Consider the following 12,568-nt stretch of genomic DNA (forward strand, 5'->3'; position numbering starts at 1 on the left):
CATTTCGTATGCAGGGTAAAACTTATGATGGGAAAATTTTAGGTTGGACTCAGTTAATATCCACACTATTGCCATTTGGGGCCAGTTAATTCTTTGTTATGCGGGAGCTGTCCTATGTATTGTAAGATGTTCAGCATCATCTCTGGTCTGTAGCAGGGATGTAACTGGCACACCCCCACCCCAGCTGCGACAACTAAAACCATCTCTAGCATTGCCAGCTCTCCTCTAGGAGGCAAAATTGCTACAAGTTGAGAACCACTGTTTTAGACCTAAAGAACAAATTCCTGCAGGTGAGGGCTCTGTAGCGTCAGAAAAGGAGACAAAAGAGATGGTAGATATGAATGTAAGCTCCTTAAAGGTAAAGCAGATGGATGTTTTACTGATTTATATTTTACCTTCCATTTTGAAGGGAGGTAGATTGACCAAATGAACTGACATCATATGGTAACATATAAAATGTCTTCTGTTAACTGTAAAGGAGACTTCTGAAATAGTAATAATCTGATAGTTATTTGATGATGAGAGGCCATTTATCAAATAACCTGGCTTCTTCCACTTCCGTAAACTTATTCAAGGACACTTACTGCACATTCTCAGTGTCATGGCATTTTCTTTTCTTTTTTGGGGGGAGTGGGGGAAGGAAATGTCTTCTTTATTTTTTTTTAATTTTTTTATTATTATTATACTTTAAGTTCTAGGGTACATGTGCATAACATGCAGGTTTGTTACATATGTATACTTGTGCCATGTTGGTGTGCTGCACCCATCAACTCGTCAGCACCCATCAACTCATCCTTTACATCAGGTGTAACTCCCAATGCAATCCCTCCCCCATCTCCCCTCCCCATAATAGGCCCTGGTGTGTGATGTTCCCCTTCACGAGTCCAAGTGATCTCATTGTTCAGTTCCCACCTATGAGTGAGAACATGTGGTGTTTGGTTTTCTGTTCTTGCGATAGTTTGCTGAGAATGATGGTTTCCAGCTTCATCCATGTCCCTGCAAAGGACACAAACTCATCCTTTTAAATGGCTGCATAGTATTCCATGGTGTATATGTGCCACATTTTCTTTATCCAGTCTGTCACTGACGGCCATTTGGGTTGATTCCAAGTCTTTGCTATTGTGAATAGTGCCACAATAAACATACGTGTGCATGTGTCTTCATAGCAGCATGATTTATAATCCTTTGGGTATATACCCAGTAATGGGATGGCTGGGTCATATGGTACTTCAGTTCTAGATTCTTGAGGAATCGCCATACTGTTTTCCATAATGGTTGAACTAGTTTACAATCCCACCAACAGTATAAAAGTGTTCCTATTTCTCCACAACCTCTCCAGCACCTGTTGTTTCCTGACTTTTTGATGATTGCCATTCTAACTGGTGTGAGATGGTATCTCATTGTGGTTTTGATTTGCATTTCTCTGATGGCCAGTGACGACGAGCATTTTTTCATGTGTCTGTTGGCTGTATGCATGTATTCTTTTGAGAAATGTCTGTGCATATCCCTTGCCCACTTTTTGATGGGGTTGTTTGCTTTTTTCTTGTAAATTTGTTTGAGTTCTTTGTAGGTTCTGGATATTAGCCCTTTGTCAGATGAGTAGATTGCAAAAATTTTCTCCCATTCTGTAGGTTGCCTGTTCACTCTGATGGCAGTTTCTTTTGCTGTGCAGAAGCTCTTTAGTTTAATTAGATCCCATTTGTCAATTTTGGCTTTTGTTGCCGTTGCTTTTGGTGTTTTAGACATGAAGTCCTTGCCCATGCCTATGTCCTGAATGGTATTATCTAGGTTTTCTTCTAGGGTTTTTGCCGTATTAGGTCTAACATTTAAGTCTCTAATCCATCTTGAATTAATTTTCGTATAAGGAGTAAGGAAAGGATCCAGTTTCAGCTTTCTACTTATGGCTAGCCAATTTTTGCCAGCACCATTTATTAAATAGGGAATCCTTTCCCCATTTCTTGTTTTTCTCAGGTTTGTCAAAGATCTGATGGGTGTAGATGTGTGGTATTATTTCTGAGGACTCTGTTCTGTTCCGTTGGTCTATATCTCTGTTTTGGTACCAGTACCATACTGTTTTGATTACTGTAGCCTTGTAGTATAGTTTGAAGTCAGGTAGCGTGATGCCTCCAGCTTTGTTCTTTTGACTTAGGATTGTCTTCACAATGTGGGTTCTTCTTTGGTTCCATAAGAACTTTAAAGCAGTTTTTTCCAATTCTGTGAAGAAAGTCATTGGTAGCTTGATGGGGATGGCATTGAATCTATCAATTACCTTGGGCAGTATGGTCATTTTCACGATATTGATTCTTCCTATCCATGAGCATGGTATGTTCTTCCATTTGTTTGTGTCCTCTTTGATTTCACTGAGCAGTGGTTTGTAGTTCTCCTTGAAGAGGTCCTTTACATCCCTTGTAAGTTGGATTCCTAGGTATTTATTCTGTGTGAAGCAATTGTGAATGGAAGTTCATTCATGATTTGGCTCTGTGTTTGTCTGTTACTGGTGTATAAGAATGCTTGTGACTTTTGCACATTAATTTTGTATCCTGAGACTTTGCTGAAGTTGCTTATCAGCTTAAGGAGATTTTGGGCTGAGATGATGGAGTTTTCTAAATATACAATCATGTCATCTGCAAACAGGGACAATTTGACTTCTTCTTTTCCTAACTGAATACCCTTGATTTCTTTCTCTTGCCTGATTGCCCTAGCCAGAACTTCCAACACTATGTTGAATAGGAGTGGTGAGAGAGGGCATCCCTGTCTTGTGCCAGTTTTCAAAGGGAATTCTTCCAGTTTTTGCCCATTCAGTATGATATTGGCTGTGGGTTTGTCATAAATAGCTCTTATTATTTTGAGATACATTCCATCAATACCGAATTTATTGAGAGTTTTTAGCATGAAGGACTGTTGAATTTTGTCAAAGGCCTTTTCTGCATCTATTGAGATAATCATGTGGTTTTTGTCTTTGGTTCTGTTTATATGCTGGATTACGTTTACTGATTTGTGTATGTTGAACCAGCCTTGCATCCCAGGGATGAAGCCCACTTAATCATGGTGGATAAACTTTTTGATGTGCTGCTGTATTCGGTTTGCCAGTATTTTATTGAGGATTTTTGCATCAATGTTCATCAGGGATATTGGTCTAAAATTCTCTTTTTTTGTTGTGTCTCTGCCAGGCTTTGGTATCAGGATGATGTTGGCCTCATAAAATGAGTTAGGGAGGATTCCCTCTTTTTCTATTGATTGGAATAGTTTCAGAAGGAATGGTACCAGCTCCTCCTTGTACCTCTGGTAGAATTCAGCTGTGAATCCATCTGGTCCTGGACTTTTTTTTGTTGGTAGGCTATTAATTATTGCCTCAATTTCAGAGCCTGCTATTGGTCTATTCAGGGATTCAACTTCTTCCTGGTTTAGTCTTGGGAGAGTGTAAGTGTCCAGAAAATTATCCATTTCTTCTAGATTTTCTAGTTTATTAGCATAGAGGTGTTTATAGTATTCTCTGATGGTAGTTTGTATTTCTGTGGGGTCAGTGATTATATCCCCTGTATCATTTTTATTGCGTCTATTTGATTCTTCTCTCTTTTCTTCTTTATTAGTCTTGCTAGCGGTTTATCAATTTTGTTGATCTTTTCAAAAAACCAACTCCTGGATTCATTGATTTTTTGGAGGGCTTTTTGTGTTTCTATCTCCTTCAGTTCTGCTCTGATCTTACTTATTTCTTGCCTTCTGCTAGCTTTTGAATGTGTTTGCTCTTGCTTCTCTAGTTCTTTTAATTGTGATGCTAGAGTGTCAATTTTAGATCTTTCCAGCTTTCTCTTGTGGTCATTTAGTGCTATAAATTTCCCTCTACACACTGCTTTAAATGTGTCCCAGAAATTCTAGTATGTTGTATCTTTGTTCTCATTGGTTTCAAAGAACATCTTTATTTCTGCCTTCATTTCGTTATGTACCCAGTAGTCATTCAGGAGCAGGTTGTTCAGTTTCCATGTAGTTGAGCGGTTTTGATTGAGTTTCTTAGTCCTGAGTTCTAGTTTGATTGCACTGTGGTCTGAGAGACAGTTTGTTATAATTTCTGTTCTTGTACATTTGCTAACGAGTGCTTTACTTCCAATTATGTGGTCAATTTTGGAATAAGTGTGATGTGGTGCTGAGAAGAATGTATATTCTGTTGATTTGGGGTGGAGAGTTCTATAGATGTCTGTTAGGTCTGCTTGCTGCAGAGATGAGTTCAATTCCTGGATATCCTTGTTAACTTTCTGTCTCGTTGATCTGTCTAATTTTGACAGTGGGGTGTTGAAGTCTCCCGTTATTATTGTATGGGAGTCTAAGTCTCTTTGTAAGTCTCTAAGGACTTGCTTTATGAATCTGGGTGCTCCTGTATTGGGTGCATATATATTTAGGATAGTTAGCTCTTCCTGATGAATTGATCCCTTTACCATTATGTAATGGCCTTCTTTGTCTCTTTTGATCTTTGATGGTTTAAAGTCTGTTTTATCAGAGACTAGGATTGCAACGCCTGCTTTTTTTTGTTTTCCATTTGCTTGGTAGATCTTCCTCCATCCCTTTATTTTGAGCCTATGTGTGTCTCTGCATATGAGATGGGTCTCCTGAATACAGCAAACTGATGGTCTTGACTCTTTATCCAGTTTGCCAGTCTGTGTCTTTTAATTGGACCATTTAGTCCATTTACATTTAAGATTAATATTGTTATGTGTGAACTTGATCCTGTCATTATGGTATTAACTGGTTATTTTGCTCGTTAGTTGACACAGTTTCTTCCTAGCATCGATGGTCTTTACATTTTGGCATGTTTTTGCAATGGCTGGTACCAGTTGTTCCTTTCCATGTTTAGTGCTTCCATCAGGGTCTCTTGTAAGGCAGGCCTGGTGGTGACAAAATCTCTAAGCATTTGCTTATCTGTAAAGGATTTTATTTCTCCTTCACTTATGAAACTTAGTTTGGCTGGATATGAAATTCTGGGTTGAAAAGTCTTTTCTTTAAGAATGTTGAATATTGGCCCCCACTCTCTTCTGGCTTGTAGAGTTTCTGCCGAGAGATCTGCTGTTAGTCTGATGGGCTTCCCTTTGTGGGTAACCCAACCTTTCTCTCAGGCTGCCCTTAACAGTTTTTCCTTCATTTCAACTTTGGTGAATATGACAATTATATGTCTGACAATTATGTGTCTTGGAGTTGCTCTTCTCGAGGAGTATCTTTGTGGCATTCTCTGTATTTCCTGAATTTGAATGTTGGCCTGCCTTACTAGGTTGGGGAAGTTCTCTTGGATGATATCCTGAAAAGTGTTTTCCAACTTGGTTCCATTTTCCCCGTCACTTTCAGGCACCCCAATCAGACGTAGATTTGGTCTTTTCACATAATCCCACACTTCTTGAAAGCTTTGTTCATTTCTTTTTCCTCTTTTTTCTTTAGACTTCTCTTCTTGCTTCATTTCATTCGTTTGATCCTCAATCGCTGATATTCTTTCTTCCAGTTGATCGAGTCGGTTACTGAAGCTTGTGCATTTGTCACGTATTTCTCGTGTCATGGTTTTAATCTCTGTCAGTTCGTTTATGGCCTTCTCTGCATTGATTATTCTAGTTATCCATTCTTCCATTCTTTTTTCAAGATTTTTAGTTTGTTTGCGCTGGGTATGTAATTCCTCCTTTAGCTCTGAGAAGTTTGATGGACTGAAGCCTTCTTCTCTCAACTCATCAAAGTCATTCTCCGTCCAGCTTTGATCCATTGCTGGCGATGAGTTGCGTTCCTTTGGAGGGGGAGATGCGCTCTTTTTTTTTGAATTTCCAGCTTTTCTGCCCTGCTTTTTCCCCATCTTTGTGGTTTTATCTGCCTTTGGTCTTTGATGATGGTGACGTACTGATGGGGTTTTGGTGTGGGTGTCCTTCCTGTTTGTTAGTTTTCCTTCTAACAGTCAGGACCCTCAGCTGTAGGTCTGTTGGAGATTGCTTGAGGTCCACTCCAGACCCTGTTTGCCTGGGTGTCAGCAGCAGAGGCTGCCGAAGATAGAATATTGCTGAACAGCGAGTGTACCTGTCTGATTCTTGCTTTGGAAGCTTCGTCTCAAGGGTGTACCCTGCCATGTGAGGTGTGGGGTGTCGGTCCGCCCCTAGTGGGGGATGTCTCCCAGTTAGGCTACTCAGGGGTCAGGGACCCAGTTGAGCAGGCAGTCTGTCCCTTCTCAGATCTCAACCTCCATGTTGGGAGATCCACTGCTCTCTTCAAAGCTGTCAGACAGGGTCGTTTGCATCTGCAGAGGTTTCTGCTGCTTTTTTTGTTTGTTTGTTTAGCTGTGCCCTGTCCTCAGAGGTAGAGTCTACAGAGACAAGCAGGCCTCCTTGAGCTGCTGTGGGCTCCACCCAGTTCAAGCTTCCCAGCGGCTTTGTTTACCTACTTAAGCCTCAGCAATGGTGGGTGCCCCTCCCCCAGCCTCGCTTCTGCCTTGCCGTTAGATGGCAGACTGCTGTGCTAGCAATGAGGGAGGCTCCACCGGCGTGGGACCCTCCCAGCCAGGTGTGGGATATAATCTCCTGGTGTGCCATTTGCTAAGACCATTGGTAAAGTGCAGTATTGGGGTGGGAGTTACCCGATTTTCCAGGTGTTGTGTGTCTCAGTTCCCCTGGCTAGGTAAAGGGATTCCCTTCCCCCTTGCACTTCCCAGGTGAGGTGATGCCTCGCCCTGCTTCAGCTCTCTCTGGTCGGGCTGCAGCAGCTGACCAGCACTGATTGTCCAGCACTCCGTAGTGAGAGGAACCCGGTACCTCAGTTGAAAATGCAGAAATCACCCGTATTCTGTGTCACTGGCGCTGGGAGCTGGAGACTGGAGCTGTTCCTATTCGGCCATCTTGCTTCTATTATCCTATATCTCCTTAGCACACAGCTTCATTTAGAGTTTAGTATCTTGGAGTTATTGATGGATGTTTTTTTTTAACCTTCCTTTGTACCTCTACATTTTAGGAGTTACAAAACACAGATAACAGTTAACACCACTCCCCCAAATGAACAGAGGTAATTTAGTAACAGATGCCAACCTCTCTGTATTGGAAGAAGCTCCTGGTTGCTTGTCTTGACTCTGCCTCCCAAGGCTGAGGAGCCTAGTTCACCTGTAAGCCAAGTAGGATGAGAGTATATTTGGTGTCTGAGCTCATTTTCAAATCTACTTCATTTGTGTTACCACACATTATTCCTTCCCCTGTTCAACTATCTACTAAGACATTTAAACTGGCCAAGAGACATTTATTTAGCAAAATTTTGGCTGCAAATGTTTCTCCAAATACTATAATCTATTTCTAAATTAAATCAGATTAGCAAAAATGTATATACCTGTAATATAGTTCCTTTGTTCACTGTAAAATAATTGTTATACTCTGGTGTTATGACTTTCATCTATACTGAAAGGTCGTACAAGTATGAAGACAACGAAATCTATAAATATATGAAGAGAGATTAGATCACTCACTCATACTTTTCCCATTTCTGAGGTCCTTCCAGTAAGTTCCTGCATGGACTTCTGCAGATTAATTGGTCTGTTTTTATCTGCTGCATAGAGTAGACTGCTTTCATTTTTGTTTTCTGCTAGAAAGCTTAGAGCCAGATTTTCTTAGCCCTCATCTTCAGAAAATATATAGACTTCTATGGCAGTATTTCCCAACACGTGTTCAACAGAGCACTAGTTTCTCAAATGTTGCATTTAAAAAGGAGTTTCAGATCAAATAAATTTGAGAAATGTCACATTCTTGTTGATTCACAATGCGTGAAATGTTACATGAAAAAGGGATCAAATAAGTTTTGGGAAAAAAACCTTAGTTTTGGAAAGTTTTTTATTGATTCACAATGTTTACAGCGTATTAAAGGTTTGAGAGATTTGGTAATAAAGATAATCTGTTTAAACTTGTTTCAACCATGTTCCACGTTCAAATACTTTTGCTCATGGTATCCCTTTTTTATGTAACACCTGCTAACATCTGGCCTTAATAGCATTCTGTGGAATCCAATTGCTAAATCCCGCTTTATGGTTTCCATTCCTAGATCCATTTTACATCTCTAACCCTTTTAAATCTCTTATGTTCCACTTGTGCTGTGTTCAATGTGTGTATATATATATATATATTAGATGGAGTCTTGCTCTGTCACCCAGGCTGGAGTGCAGTGGCGCGATCTCGGCTCACTGCGACCTCCACCTCCAAGGTTCAAGCAATTCTCCTGCCTCAGCCTCCCGAGTAGCTGGGACTACAGGCACATGCCACTATGCCTGCTTAATTTTTTGTATTTTTAGTAGAGATGGGGCTTCACCATGTGAGCCAGAATGGTCTTGATCTCCTGACCTCGTGATCCTCCCGCCTCAGCCTCCCAAAGTGCTGGGATTACAGGTGTGAGCCACCATGCCCAGCCTCAATGTGTATCTTTAGATCACCTGAAATCCTTTCAGAACAAGGTGTGACAAAAATAAATGAATAATAAACATGTTGAGCTGTATGATCTTGTGTTGGGATTCACTCAGGATGGTGGCAGAAATATTAAAGGGAAATATTAGGGAAAGTTATAGGGAATAGTCACAATCCTTTTTGGAAGGCCGAAAGGTTACATAGCTTCTAATAGTTGAACAGGCTGAAGGCAGCCGGTTCTTACCTTAGAGCATTAGGTCATAGGGTAAATACTATGGACAATAGAGGCTTCCCCAGTTAAGTCTGTTTACCCTACCTCCATTAACTAACCTTTCAGCCAGATGGCCCTCTCCAGGGGGAGGTCTACCAGGAATATTGCCCCCTAATGGTATTTACTTTAAACTGCGGTACCTGACCTTTAATCATGCGTAGAACTACTCTCTTAGCCATGTTAATTATCCACAAGTGTGTGGACTCAAAGCTTCTGTTGTTAATTGTAAACTAAATAAATGCCTGGAGTGCAAACTGCTCAGGCCAGCCACAGTGACAAACCTCTCTTGGTGTGCAGGCAGTCGGACACTCAGCAGGACTGGCAAAAAAGAATATCTGTGTGTCAATGTACTTTTTATTCATCCGTTGTTTAGGCCAGGGTCTGTGGGCAAACCCCTGCAGCTAATGCCCTCTTGTGAGAAGCAATACCTCAACCTTGGGCAAGTAACTTTCACATTTGAGTTTCTTGTTAAAGATGTTAGCCACATAAAACAAACACATAGAGCTAAATGATCCCAAGATTGCTTTCCAGGTCTGCTGTTGGAAGATTCTATCTTTCCATTCCCATTATTAAAGGTAGCAAAGTTTATTGACACCAATCCCCCCGAATCCTTTTTTTTTTTTTTTTTTTGAGACAGGGTCTCTCTCTGTCACCCAGGCTGGAGTGCAGTGGCATGATCGTGGCCCACAGCAGCCTTGACCTCCCAGACTCAAGTGATCCTCCCACTTCAGCCTCTTGGGTAGCTGGGACTACAGGCATGCACCACCATGCTCAACTAATTTTTTTTAAGAAATTTTTTGCAAGGCAATACACGATATTGCCCAGGCTGGTCTGGAACTCCTGGGCTCAAATGATCCTCCCGCCTCAGCCTTCCAAAGTGCTGGGGTTATAGGTGTAAGCTACCATGCCGAGCCCCAACTCGTTCTTTGACTCCTTGAATGGCTGTGTTCAATGTTCTGTTCCCACCTAACATCAAGGCAAAATTACATGCAACTACCTTGACAGAGAGTTCCTGCTTGATAGAGTGGAAGAGGGAGCCGGGCACATGCAGTTCAACTGAGGGTAAATCAGAAAGTCCAAGTTCCAGAGGTACTAAGTACTGGAGATCCCCTTTCCAAAATCCAGGGAAGCCAAGGGCACGAGGTCACATGGGCACATCAGAGCTCTGAAAGGTACATGGCTATACAAAGAGATCAACAGAAATCTTGACCTTTCTGCCCTAAAATGTATTCATTAAATATAAATGTATGGAGGGCCTACTGAGTCCTGGCTGCCAGGACCTGTGCTAGATGCTGATTATTGGAAGGAATAAGACATAGTCCTTGTCTTCAGAGAGCTTGGCTTTCCTAAAAACAGGGTGAGAACACTAAGCAAAGTATTATAACTTAGGATATGTATACCAAATTAGAGGTGGTCAGGTACTGTTTACAGTGCTACAAAAGAAGACAGACAATCCCCACCTTGGTGGAGTTTACATTCAGGCTCACACACTAAGTGTAAACCTGGTTCTTTGAGAGCACAGACAAGGAATTACTTCCTTTAGGAAAGCTGGGAAAGACTTCAGAGGGAAGGTAATCAAATTGTTCTGGGCTTTAAATGATGCACAGCAGTTTACCAGTAAAAAACATATTGGAGGTTAGTGCTGAGAAAGGAATTTTAAACAGAAGAGCAGTATTTCAGAACGATGAGTTTGATATAGCCATAGTGCAGGGTTATTAGGAAAGTGAAGGGTGGCAGTAAAAATGGGAAATGAGTCCAGAGAATTAATTTAAGGAAAGGCTGTAGTGGGGCTCAAGTGGTGTCTTGGATCATTGGAGTCATATGTAGAGGAATTAGGATGTTTGGGTATTTCTTTAAAAAGTATCAGGGTAAGGACACTACACAATGATCTCCTGAAGTATGTTTCCCAAACACCAGCTCCTTGAGCCCATGCTTTGATTGCCATCTACTCACCATGACTCTCCAGCACAGACTGAGTCAAATTCCATTGACTTACTAAATCTTTCTCCAATTTTTCCACTTCTCCTCGTCTCCATCTCTACCACTCTAGTCAAACCTACCTTCTTCTCTTAACTTGACAACTGTGACTGGGGTCTCCTACCTTACTTGCTTGTACCCTACAATGCATACTCTACTCTATAGCCAGAGTAGTCCTTTTAAATGAAAATCTGTTCGTGTCACTCCCCCGATTAAAGCCCATCAAAGGTTTTGCAACTGTATAATTCTACTTGAATGAGCATTCCCCCTGCCCATGTCTTCATATTCATCTTACGTTACATTCTCTGTGGTTGTTTGCCTTCCCATTGCAGTGGCCTTCTTCAAGTTTCTTGAATATGCTACACTCAGGGCTTTTGGACATGTCATTTTCTGCACTCCTCTTCCTAGTATAGTTCCCATTCATCATTTAGATCACAGTTAAAATGTAGCATATCAAAAAGACACTGCTATTACCCCAGACTACCTCACATTGTTAAATGCTAAACATTTAACATTTAGTGTTATGACGAGTCGAGGCCATTAGATTAGAACATTTAGCAATTAATCTCTATTTTCCTATTAAATTGCAATTAATGTCCTAATAGCCTCAACTCTTCATAACATTTATAGTTGTACCAATTCACTGTATAATTGACATTTTGTGTCTTTCTCCCACCAGAACATAAACCTTATTAAATTAGGTGCTGTGTTTGCTTTTTTGCCATTGTATTTTTCAGGTTTTAGACCAATGCCTTATGCCTAGGAGATGCTCTGTTAAGAACAGAAAAAGTTGGCCAGGCACAGTGGCTCACGCCTATAATCCCAACACTTTGGGAGGCTGAGGCGGGTGGATCACGAGGTCAGGAGATCGAGATCATCCTTGCTAACATGGTGAAACCACGTCTGTACTAAAAAAAATAATAATAAATTAGCCGGGCGTGGTGGCGGGTGCCTGCAGTCCCAGCTACTCTGGGGGCTGAGGCAGGAGAATGGCGTGAACCCAGGAGGCGGGGCTTGCAGTGAGCAGAGATCACACCACTGCACTCCAGCTTGGGCAACAGAGCGAGACTCCGTCTCCAAAAAAAAAAGAAAAGAAAGAGTTGTATTCTCATCACCATTTCAGAGAGTCACATACTATTTACAGATAAACAAAGCAACTATTCAACTTCATTTGTCCCATTATTTTCCACACTTGTTCAACTATGGGTATAGGTCTTTCTACTACACAAGTTATTGGCATTTTGTTGGATACCTGTGCTCCAAGAAACACTGTGTGATAGATGTCGTGTGATTGAGTTGCCTGAACTGCTTCCCCAGTCCTAAGAAGTACACTTTTGTAACCATGTTTTCATGACCCTGTCCTTCCCTAACCACCTGAGAGTTGTGCATTTGTGAAGCATTGCTCCCTCAGGGGGTTGAGGACACCATTCTAAGAAGTCCTTATGGGCCTTGTGAGTACAGAAAAGGAAGCTGGTCTGTAGGGGGAGAATAAAGCAGTCATGGGAAGAGATGCACTAGGCAGGGCTCCCACACTCAAATGAGTCAGGCAGGATGACAGAAGTGAGATGAACTGAATTCAAATTCAAATTCCGGATTCTTTCAACTAGGGGCTCTCAAAGTGGGATGCTCCAGCATCACCTGGGAACTTGTTAGAAATGCAACTTCCCAAGATCCATCCCAAGACATGTTAGAAACTCTGGGATGGGGCTCAGGAATCAGCATTTTTACAAGCCCTTTTGGGTAATTCTGATGCACGCTTTAGACTGCCTACCAAACTGTAGACATCTGACGAACAAATCCAAACCAGTCTGACAACAGGTCACCTCTGTTGAAAGTGAAACAGAACACAGCAGTACTGATTTTTAACGACCTTCCAGACCCCAGTTCTAGTTCCCCATGATTCCTAGTAACCCAAGTCCTGGAGCTGATC

This window comes from Macaca nemestrina, chromosome 12 (genome assembly GCF_043159975.1).
Source record: "Macaca nemestrina isolate mMacNem1 chromosome 12, mMacNem.hap1, whole genome shotgun sequence".
Classification (NCBI taxonomy): Eukaryota; Metazoa; Chordata; class Mammalia; order Primates; family Cercopithecidae; genus Macaca; species Macaca nemestrina.